This window comes from Archocentrus centrarchus, chromosome 17 (genome assembly GCF_007364275.1).
Source record: "Archocentrus centrarchus isolate MPI-CPG fArcCen1 chromosome 17, fArcCen1, whole genome shotgun sequence".
Classification (NCBI taxonomy): domain Eukaryota; kingdom Metazoa; phylum Chordata; class Actinopteri; order Cichliformes; family Cichlidae; genus Archocentrus; species Archocentrus centrarchus.
The window spans coordinates 19,335,898-19,347,257 of record NC_044362.1 but is presented as its reverse complement, the minus strand read 5'-3'; the positions used below and the strand labels follow the sequence as shown (position 1 = coordinate 19,347,257).

The 11,360-nt window shown below is 42.1% G+C and overlaps 1 protein-coding gene across 1 annotated transcript in view; it reads left to right on the top strand.

Moving 5' to 3' along the window:
* The first annotated feature begins 254 nt into the window (after positions 1-254).
* adgrl2b.1 (adhesion G protein-coupled receptor L2b, tandem duplicate 1) overlaps positions 255-11,360 on the top strand; it is a 91,553-nt gene continuing 80,447 nt past the window's right edge. Inside the window, 1 exon segment of the mRNA XM_030751568.1 lies at positions 255-834. The gene's annotated coding sequence lies outside the window, so the exon portion shown is untranslated.

Below are 11,360 nucleotides of genomic sequence, written 5' to 3'. Positions count from 1 at the left end.
TTAAGAGTCCACCTTCACAAGCTGGAGCAAATACAGTAGAACTTGCGCTTTAACGCATGCATAAAATCTGAACACCCACGAGATTTAATATTAGCCTTTATGCGCGCGGTCATAATTGGCATTAGGATCCCAATCCGTGCGCTGCCTGGTGATCCGCTCCAGGTTTTGCGTGCTGTCTTCAACAGCCAGCTGCTGCAGAGCAGGAGACCGGTGCGCCGTTTCTCCTCGCCTTGTTTGCCTCCAGTCCGGCTGTAGCTCCGACTGTCTGCGCGGCGTGTGGATGAGGCGCAGAGGGAACAACCGGGAACGCACCGAAAACCAGCCTAAAGAAGTCATATTATCAGTCTTCAGGCTTTATCTGTGAACCCGACCGCTGGAGACTTCAAGAAAGACTTATCAGTACGGGAGCAGCGCTCGGAGTTTCATTTTTATAACGAGACTGGGGCGCATCTCGTCTCCTTGAAGTGATCCCTTTTTTATGCAGTCTATCCGTAGCGCTCCCGTCGGAAGGAGCCTGGGTGCATGCACAAGAGGAGAAGGAGGAGGAGGCGGGGGAGTAACGATCATTACTTTTGAACAGACCCTTCGCCATGGAGCTATTCGTCCGGTCCCGGGCTTGAAGAAGAATAGCTACCTGCCACGGGAAACTCCACCTTCTGTCCACTGTGAAGAAAGTGGAGCATGCAGCCGAACCCCAGCCGTCTTTGTGCGACCCGCTGCTTAGTTTCTGGGGGCCTCTTCTGAAAAAGGGAGAGGAGAAGAAGGGGGCTCCTGGTGTTGAGCTGAAATTCACACTCCGCGCCGGGATCCGTATTTTGGCACGGCGTGCCCAGTGTAAGTAGCCTTTAAAAGCGGATGTTTGAGTCTTTCAGGGGGAGATGCTGGGTTATGTCTCGCTGAATCAATACCATTTATTTACAATCCCAGGATAGGATAAGGCAAATGTCAGAAAACGGGCCCACGGGCTCCTCCAGCAGTTTAAAACTGCTGTGATGGAATCAATATATAGCCCAGAGTAGGCGATGTTATTTTTAAGGGCTTTGGCATCCAGACTTTTAATTAGTATGAAGTTGCTTAGTTACTGGGACCTTCTCCTATGTATTTCCATATAATTTAAATTAAAAGCCCACTGAGAGGTGCATTTTTTTTTATTATTGAATGACAGATTTTATGTTTTCACATGTTACAAATGGGATTATTTTTTATTCAGGATGCACAGCACGACAAGGAAATCCCTTTATGAAGCAAAAGCCTGTTAAAAAAACAAAACAAAAACAAATGGGAGTTGATTTATGGGATATTCAGCAGTGATAATCAGCGTGAAAAAATAGAGCTCACACAAACATCTCCACCCAGTCCAGGACACCAGGAGCTAAGTAGTTGGATGTCAGTTACTGTCTCCATTTACTTCTCCATTTTGCAGCTATAAAATAAGATCATTTCACAGGGCATGTATAATTCACAGACCAGAGTCAGCCATGTGTGATGATGGGACACACTCATACACACACACACACACACACTTACACACACACTCTTTTTACAGGCTGAAGGAACCATATCCCATTCTCACGTGAAGCTTTTAGAGATAGGGAGGCACAGACTAAAGCAAGACACCAGAGGAGAGCATGACTATGCTGGACAGACATACAAAGATTAAATAACATTTACACATAATCCATACTGTCTATACCAAATCAGGCTAGTGGTGCAACATTATATAAGCTAAGTTGGGAAACTGAGAGCTTCCCTTTCATATGCTTATATAACAGCTTCATGCAGAAAAGTATGGATGAGCTGGCCTTAAAAGAAAACTGACAAAATTCACAATTCAGATGCAAACTAAAAAAAAACAAAAAAGACTGCAGCATTATATAAGCTATATGCACAGTGTGACTAATTGTCTTGCCACCAGACAAATCCAGGCATATTTTGGCTGTGGCGGATAAGTTTTTTTTGTGTCGTGCCGGTCATTTTGGAAGGCTAGACAAAAAGTCTCCCCAGCTGGGATGATGCTCAGTGCGTCTGGTTAATACTGACATACCCATCAGTGATTGCTGAAGATGAAAAGGTCACTTCCTCCCCTGCCGATAGGAGGCTTTACTGTTGAATATAGATGTTGCGCTGGAAAAAAAGAAAAAAAAAAAAAAAAAACGCCTGCATTTCAGTTGAGGGTAGGTCTGTGTCTTGAAACAAGTGCTTGGACAGTGAATGGTAGGAATTCAAAGAGAGGGAGGGGTAGAGGAGTGGTGGGGGGAGACAAATGGTCTATTGCCTCCCTCTACCCTGTTTCTACCTCCACTCCATCTCTCGCCCACCCCAGACATGCTGGTTTAGTCCATTTGTCTGTGTTTTCTTGGGAGGAAGTGTCATCTCATCTCACATTGCGCAAATGGTTTCAGTGCATGCTAGTGTGAATTCTAGCGGGTTTTTGTAACTGCCAATTTCCATATCAAAGTGTCTGCATTTCAATAGGGAGAACTTGAGCTACCAGCCCCCTTCCTCTAAGCAGTTTTGTTCTGATAGAGAATTGCTCCTGCTGCTGCTGCTGCTGCTGGTGGTGGAGGCTACTGACAGGATTGCTGGACGCTGCAGTTGGTCATGGTTTATGTGTGTGCGAGAGGCAAGTGTTTGCCTTGGAAACAGATTTCGTGTGGATTGGGAGAATTTGCTGGCTATAATCTAACACCAAAAGCCATGTATTTAGCAGAAATTTTGGACACCGTTCAGAAACGTGGTCATGCTAAAAAAGATTTTGCCACTTAAAACATTTTCACTCAGTATTTCTCGGGGCGAGCATAAACCAGCTACAAAGATCTCTATTTCATTGGGTTTTTTTTGTTTTTTTTTAGGCGATTGGGACACCACCTGAGCAATCATAGTGATAAAAAACCAGAAGTTGCTGAAAATCGGTTTACTCATTTTAACTGGCATTTTGGCCACCACAGCCTGCATCTAAAAAGGCTCCAAAATCAATTTGTTTTCAGTCGCTTTCTGACAAAATAAATGGTTTAATTCCAAGCCAAGTGAGCGTAGATGTAATGACACGGAGCATTCAAGCTTTGTGTATGACTCTCGAGAACCTTGCGGTGTCGGATTGTTTTTCTGTCGCAGAGATAATATTTATTTCCAATTCTGTGCAGCTGTTGTTTGTCAGAGAAGGAATGCGGCAAGACACTGTTTATTTTGATGGATTTGTCTTTTTTTTTTTTTTTCCCTCCTCCTTTTGTGCGGGGATACGTGGCCTAATGTTCACAGCAATTTTAGGCAGGTTAAAGAGATGAAGATAAACACTCACACATTTGCACTGCGTACAAAGAGAGCCAAATAAAAACAAAACAAAAAAAGCCATTTCTTTGCTTTCTGCATGCCCTTACTTTGAAAATAGGATCAGCATAGGTTAATAGTGAAAGAGAGTGCAGCGTGTGAGATGTTATTACACAGAGGCAGGGAATGGAAATGCCATTGGAAGCGCAGTAGGGGTCTGTGGCCCCTCCATGGTCATCCTGCTCCTGGGTAATAGAGTGAGCCAACTGCTTCCCAACCTTCAAGAGGAGAGACCTTGCTGCTTCCTCTCACTGCTTTGTTTGGACCAAATATGATCACAAAAACCTGTGAACGGGGTAAGAGTAGGAGGGCATTTTTCAGCGTTGAACCAAAGAGCAAGCTAGAGAGGGGGAAAGAAAGCAGGACTTCACCTGCCATCTTCACTCACGGCAGGCAGGTTTGACAGCTGTCTTGTTCAATTCCTCTGACTCGCTGGCTGCGAGAAGTTGGACAAACAAATGGACAGGAAGAGGGGGAAGAAGAACTGAGAGGAGTAGTGGCAGATGAGGCAGGTGTGATTATATTCATCTTAGTGGAGAAATGCACTTTAGATGTGATGCACATCCCTTTTTCTTATGAATGGTTGAATTCTCCTCTCCTGTTATACTGACTTTTCTTGTGTTTTCTAAAATGGCTCCTGACAAAGCTCAGAGAGCAGGGCTGCCTTTTATTGCGTATGTGCAGAAGGACAGGGCAGGAGAAATTGCAGTAGAAACTGTGGTAAGTTTGGTGAGTCGAGAAAGAAGTGAGAGTGGGGAAGAAACCATGCTGCGGTGTTCTGAGCTGAGTCTGGTTCTTCAAATTATTAAAAAGCTGCTGAAGAGGAGAAGTACATGCATTCTGCGCTGTTGAGGTTGCTATCAGTGGAGGAAATGGCATCAGTGCTCCTTCTGAGATAGATTTTGTCCTGGCTGAGTGTTGCTGCAAAATGGTCTAGGGTCTAGAGAGTAGTGTCTGAATCTTAGGGGATGACACCAAACCTGAAATTTGCCGGTGATGCTCACATCCAAGCTGCACTCTTGCCTGTTAGCCAAAGGAGGAAGAAAAATACACAACAGAGGAGTGGGTTTAAAGAAGAAAGCAAAGGGCATTCTGTTTATTTAACAAAGTGCTTCAGGGTGAGTTTCTCACTCGCTGCAAAATCCTATCATAGCCATTTTGTGGCTCGCCTCAAAAATAAAGAGACAGATGACTGGAACGAATGATTATGTGTTAGGGTAGTTAACCCGATGGATAGATATATGGTCTCGCTCCTTTTCACCGAGATCTGAGGGAGGAAAAATTCTCTCCCATACGACCACCTCCTGCGTTTAAAATGACAGTTAACTTTCCCCCACTGGTTTAAAAATGGATGTTTAATGATCAACAGAGGCTTGGAGCTTAGGTCTAGTAGTCACGCTGGCTCTAGATGCACTCACCGCGGCGAAAGCTACCTCCTCGGTGTTGTTAAGGGACTCTCTGCTCAAACAGAAACTGGTTCCTGAGTGATGGATTGTCAGAAGTCTCTTTGGGGTGTGTGTTAACCCTTTGGAGTGTGCAGATCTCGCCCAGTAGGGGAGCCGTCAGCGGCATGTGATGGATGTGTCCTAGGTCTTTAAGCACCATATATCAGAAGATTAGCACTGACCTGTGAGTTGTCTGGGCCGCCCTCAGAGCTTCTTCTCCAACACTGGCTGGCATTAGCATATTAGGACACTGGTCTCAAGGGGATACGAAGATAGGGTTCTTTATTTGGTTCTGCCACAGTATAGGTCACAGGAAGTGTGCAGATTAAAGGCTGAAGGCTTTGTGTTGGTGTTAGGTGTATCTGACAGGTCATCTGTCTTGAGCTGAGGAAGTGCTTCTCCCGTCTTCAAATTCCTAAATAGTACCATATAATTATCCCAGAAATTGAAGCTCAGGCCATGCTTCACTGCAGAAAGATCTCCTTGTTCATCCTTCATGGTATTCATGAATCACATAAAAATGGAAATGAGTCGGCTGATGTGGGGTAACATCATTATTTCTCAAAGAGATTGGACCAGGTATACACCCACACCCATGTTTTATTTTCCAAATGAATAATCGTCAGGGCCTCCACGTGTGATGGACAGCATGAATTCTGCTATTAAGTGCTTTCACACAAACATCACGGAAGCATTTGCTTCCTGAGAAGCTACTTAGTGTATTACAAGACTAAATTGAACATAATATTGGGGTTCTTTCACTTCCTTCAATTTTGCTGCAGATTCTTTCAAATGATCATAAAAATGCTTCCACAGTTAGTGCTCTCATACAGTGCATTTTCTGTCCAACGCTTAAATGTCACCTCCCACGGTATTGCTGGCATTTGTTCTTGTTGTGTCTTTATGTACAGAAAGAATACTTAAAATGCCAATTTTTCATAGAGCTGTTTTGCTACATTGAGGGGGAAAAAAAGAGGCATGGGATCACCTGTGGTGTGCTGGCTCTTTGTCTTCTATGTCTAATAGCTATTTGATGCCTACTTGGTGTCATTCGGCACCTTGTGATGAAGCCAATGTATTTCCAAGGTGAGGAGATATTGTCAAAGCCCTTGAACGTTCCCTGGGCTTTGATTGGCAGGCGTTGTCACAGAAGATGAGGAGTGGTGGGAGTCACACAGCAAAGAGAATCTATTACCTAGGATTGCAAGGCGTGCTTTCACAATGTGTCAGTGCAGTCAGCCATCTTGCTCTCTCCGTGTCAGGAATAGTCCCTCATCGGTGCAATGAGGGAGCAGCTTTCAAGTTTAATTTTACTGGTTACCATAAGTGATGTTATTGATGTTTTTTTTGGTTTTTTTTTTTTTTTACTCGGGTTTCATACTATGATGAATTAGCTTGTGAAACCAAAAACATTTAGGCGTTCATCATCTTCAGTGTGTAATCTATTTTGTGATTGCTGGCAGTCAGTATGAAAAAAAAAAAAAAGAAAAGAAAGAAAGAAATGTAAATGGAATTCTGGCAAAAAAAAAAAAAAAACGCAATATAGAACTCAAAATTCAGCTGAGCCCTTTCTTGCTGATTTCCGACATTTCAAAAGCCTCCTTAATACACACTGAGAGGGGCTGCAGGCTCTCAGAGTTGCAGTGAGAGAAGGAAGCCTGTTGTTGATCAGCCAAGCAAATCAGATCTTGATATTTGAAGAGTGGAGTTGTGATTGCTAATCACTCCACTGCTGAGTTTTAATTAGGAGACTCATAAGCATTCTGTCATTTCTCAGCAGAGCATAGTCAAGCATCAGATGTACTTAAGAGAACAAATAATTAGTTGTCTTAGTAGTTAGGGCTACTAAATAAGCACGGGCACAGTTTCGGTAGTATAGATTAATTAGTATTTTATTCTATGTACTTGCATTGATTAAAAATATTACAGCTAACTGTGCTTAATGTGGGCCTGTGTGCTTTTCACATCTTAAATCATATCTTGATCTCATTAAAGGATAAACTAGAGTTGTTTTGAGCTGGGCAGCCGTGCGCAGACACTTTGTGCATGTGCTTATCACCAAAGGAAGCTTTAAACTATTTTCTTGGGGTTATTGCTATAGATTGGACTGAGCTTATTTTGAATGGGTAGGTTTCTGTCCTGTGCTCCTAAGACCTTTGTTAGGACATTTTAATTACAGCAGAGCTGGATGTAATTGATCTAGGCTTAGAGGGATTTCACTGTCAATGAGAATGAGCCTGGGCGTTAATACAGCCGAGCAAACGCTTCCACCTCTGTGCCACACTAACACACATGCGCGCACACACACACACATACACACACACGTACACAGTGGAGACAAGAGGAGATATGTGGTGGCTGTCCTTTTATTTCAGAGAGGCCTCTGTGTTTTCTGTGTAACGGTTAAATCAACCTCGCAGGACTGGCTTACATGATAGTGCAGACAAGTCTGCCTCTGCCTTTACTTTAACATATCTGTTGCCCACATTGTTGGCACCTGGAGTGCTCTCTTACGGAGCACTTTCTTCACTGGTTCCATGTTGTCACCCACAACCTTAAAATTTTTATAAGGCTGTTAGATAATGCTTCCCGATGAGGGTGAATTATTGATGGTCTTGTTCGTATGAGTGGGACAGGGCAGGCTTTTAACTCTCTGAGCTCCTGGGTCTCTTATCCGGTAACTAAGGGACACCGCACAAACACCCAAAGGAATGATGTACTGGAGGAGGAGAGAGAGAAAAAAAACTGAGGCGGGGGGCTGAAAATAAAATAAAAGAAGCATGCATCCTTTACGCTACTGTTGGGCTAAGCCACAGCACAAGGGGAAACTTGGCAGCAGAGAAAAGCGTTGCATCGACTGAAGCCTTTTCTTTGTTTTTGAAGCATTGAGAAGTGGTGTGGTGGCCGCGTATTGTTGCTTATATTTGTTGATTTTTTTTTTTTTTTTTTTTTTTTTTTTTTTTTAAAATACAAGGATACACACAGAAGTCTGCCTCTTCTTACCCCCCCCCCCCCATTTTCTAGAAACAGATGCTTCAAGTTTAGTACATGTGTGAACACAGGATGTGATGTTAAGAACTAAAAATGTTTTCGGACTGTGACTGGACAAATAAAGGTGGAACCTTGGTAAGTCAGCAGGAATGAGCTGATTAACTGATTGATTAATTAAATGAAATCTAATAATTAATTGAGTGTTCCAGACAAATACAAACACAGTGCATTCTTTGGTTTCTGGTTGGCTTTTTGGCTTTTCTCTCTCTTGTTATTAAAGATAATTTGATATGTTTAGGCTTTGGACTGTTGATTGGATAAATCACACAATAATTCATATAGAGGGATGAACGAATAATATAGATTGGACAACAGATGAATATCTAACGAAGATAATCATTAGTTCCCTAACCGGTTTTAACTGATGGTTACAGAGAGTGAAGTACACATGTCCTCTCACAGTTTCAAAATGGACAAATGTGGTTATAAACCCTCAAGGTTTTGGGATGTATTTAGTCCAAGGCAGTGAAAACAGTATTTATGAATGTTCTTCATGAATGTTCTACGCAGCCTTGAGTCTTAATTTGTTTTCTTTAGTGAAAGTGAGGTCTGGAGCTACTCAGTTGACCCTGAATGGCAAACTGTGTAACCTGCTCCACACAGAGCGCATGTCTGAGTCTGTGCCTATTGAAAACGGGGCCGCATTTCAGTAAAAATCATCAATTGCACACCCGCACAACCTGACAGCTGTCCTGATTCTTACAGCTCGCACTTTCATCATTGTCCCAATTAATTCTCTCTCCTCTTGTATGGCCCTCGTGTTTGCATTACAATGGAGTGAGCAGGACAAACTGGTGGAAATACTGGTAAAGCGTATAATCTAGCATTCAGAAGATCAGCAGTGTAGTGTTTTAAGCCTCATTTTCAGATTTAATTCTAGCATCTTCAATTTGCAGGCACAAAAATCTTACATTTAGCCCTAAAAACGGTCTGTCGTTTGTCAAATTGTCACAGGTGTGGTGCATTTAAGGCAAGAAGTCTGTCTAATGTCTTATTCTGAGATTTGAAATGCACCCAGTTGTTCAGAGGTTGTGCATGTGTCATTTTTTTTGTGTCTATTCTGAGGTCATGTTGCTTCCGTTCGTCAACCTGCAGTGGTCCGTCTTTTGCAGTGAAAATTTAAAGTAGTTTACGGCTCAATCAGTGATAGTCGCTCTTGAATAATAACCCCGAGACTGTCTCAGCGAAGACAGGAACAGCACAAGAAAGCAATTATGTACAAAGAAAACAAGAAAAACAAGTCCAACCAGTTTCCATTTCCCACTGGAAATGCTGTAGATTGATGCCGGTGACTTGGTTTCCAAAGGAACAGACAGAGGGGGTGGACAAATTAATAGAAACCAATACTGAGAAAATAATAATTATAAAAAAAAGGACTTGAAAAGAAAACAAGCACAAAAACCATCCAGGCCTGCACGTATGTGCATATTAAGTCCATGGCTCATTTCCAGCTCAATACAGCCAAGTGGTGGATGTGGGCAATATGGCTAAAAGATATTAGCTTGAGCATGGGTGAAATACTGCATCTCTGCAGGAGGATTTTCCTATTCAGTTCTTTAATTCAGAGGAATCAGCCTTTAATAAATGCTATTAAGCCTTGAACGGACCGCAGCAAGTCGGGATTATTTAGAGTTTGAAATTATGATCATTTTTTTAAAAAACAAATTTGATTAAAATTCAAATCTTGAGTCAGAAAACTATTCCGTTCCAAACTGTCCCTTTGGGAATTGCAGGGTATCTGTGAACTTAATCATATTTCCTGGCTTCTCTCAAACACTCTCACTCCCTCACATTAGCTGCCACAACTAACATGCCATCAATCATACCCAGTTTTCTCTTTTGCTCTTTTTTCAATTAAAGTCTAACTAAATTTCAGTTGCTTCTCTGATGAATGGTGCTTAGCTGAATATACAGTAATGAGTCAGCTTCAAAAGAGACTAAGCAGCACATTTAAACATGAAAGTAGCAGGTCTGAGCAGTCATTACTTGAATTAGCAGGTACTGGGCACAGAAAAGAAAATTAATGGAAAATCCACAGTCTAAGTTCAACACTGTGCCAGGTATTGTTCATAATTGTTATGGTTGTGTAGCCTTTTCAGTGTCTTTGCTGATATTTGAAAAAGAAAAAAAAATACAACCCTTTTTCTTTTCAGTTTGAAAAAAGAAGCCAAATGATGGTGAACTGTTCTGAACGCGAGAACAACAACGGCTAAAGTAATCTAATAATCAAAAATTTCATATCACAGTGGTTCAAATGACTGCATGAAGTATAAACGTGGTCTCTTCTGCTCAGAAATCCCTTCAATTTGCAGACTGTTGAGCATCTTTTAGATTATAGTCTTCGTTTCACAGCCTGCAACTTCACTGTTTTTTGGTCCACTCTCCATGCTCTCATAGTGTCATTTACAGCAGCAGCAGGCAGTTGTTTTTCAGCAAAAAAAAAGCTTTAGAAACCCTGCTCACACTACCTGCCCATCAACAAACCACAGACAGACAAATTTAGCAACTAGCCAATAATGGAGCATTTAGCAGCTTCAGAGCCAGATATTTCCCTTGGGAGTTTTGGAGACCCCGGCAGAGCTAAAAGAGAGGGGTGTATTGGCCAGAAATGCGACTCCAAATGAATGATAATGCCGGGCTCTAACTGCTGGATGTGTAATTAGGCAGTTGTTTGCTAACAGATTGAATAAAAACACTTGGTCATCATATGTCAGTGTTTTGTTTACAGCTTCCTCAGCGGGCCCTAATCCTCAAGTCGAGCTAAAAAAGAGCAAGCAAACTTTTAATAAGAAGCGCTGTGGACAAAAACAAAAAAGAAAAAAAAAAAGTGGTAGTGACTGACAGCAAGCTCCTGTCAGTCATCGCGAAAGGACGAACAGCGGATGTGAATCAAAGGTCGAAAAGCACAAGTACGCAGATATCTGCTGGGATAACTGGCAAACGCATTAAAACTGTGACCTTGAGTTCATGTGTCGCACAACATGATCGGAATCATATATTTGAACAGGCAGAGTCAAACATCCTCAGCTGCAGATCTTTGCCATTACAAACAGGTATTAACGAGTGAGATGTCTTTTTTTTTTTTTTTTTTTCTTCTTTTTTTTTTTTTTAAAAGCACTTTTATCCAAGGCCAAGTCATAAACATGCACTTAGCTTCCTGGCACTGAAACACAGGCAAAATAAAATGGTGTTAAATGTTTTTCTTGAAATCTAATGAGTTTACCTGTAGAGAAAACCAGTATGTGTCTGCTGTCGACTGTTAAACATGGTGGTAGGTCCGTAATAGCATTGGCAGCCCTCTCGCGGGACTCATTAGGTCTGACGATTACTCCGCACAGTGGTGTAATGGCCAAGGTGTATGAGTCAATTTTACAGGACTACTGTTGCTGCACCCCGTGTTGCAGTGGTTTTATGAATTAAATCAAATTCCTGCTATGGTTTCCCCCTGTCACCGGATATAAACTTCCTTTAACATCGTGGAAAAACCTGTAGAGAAGAATGTGGAGTCACTTTCCGCCTCCCCCGATTCTCACACAG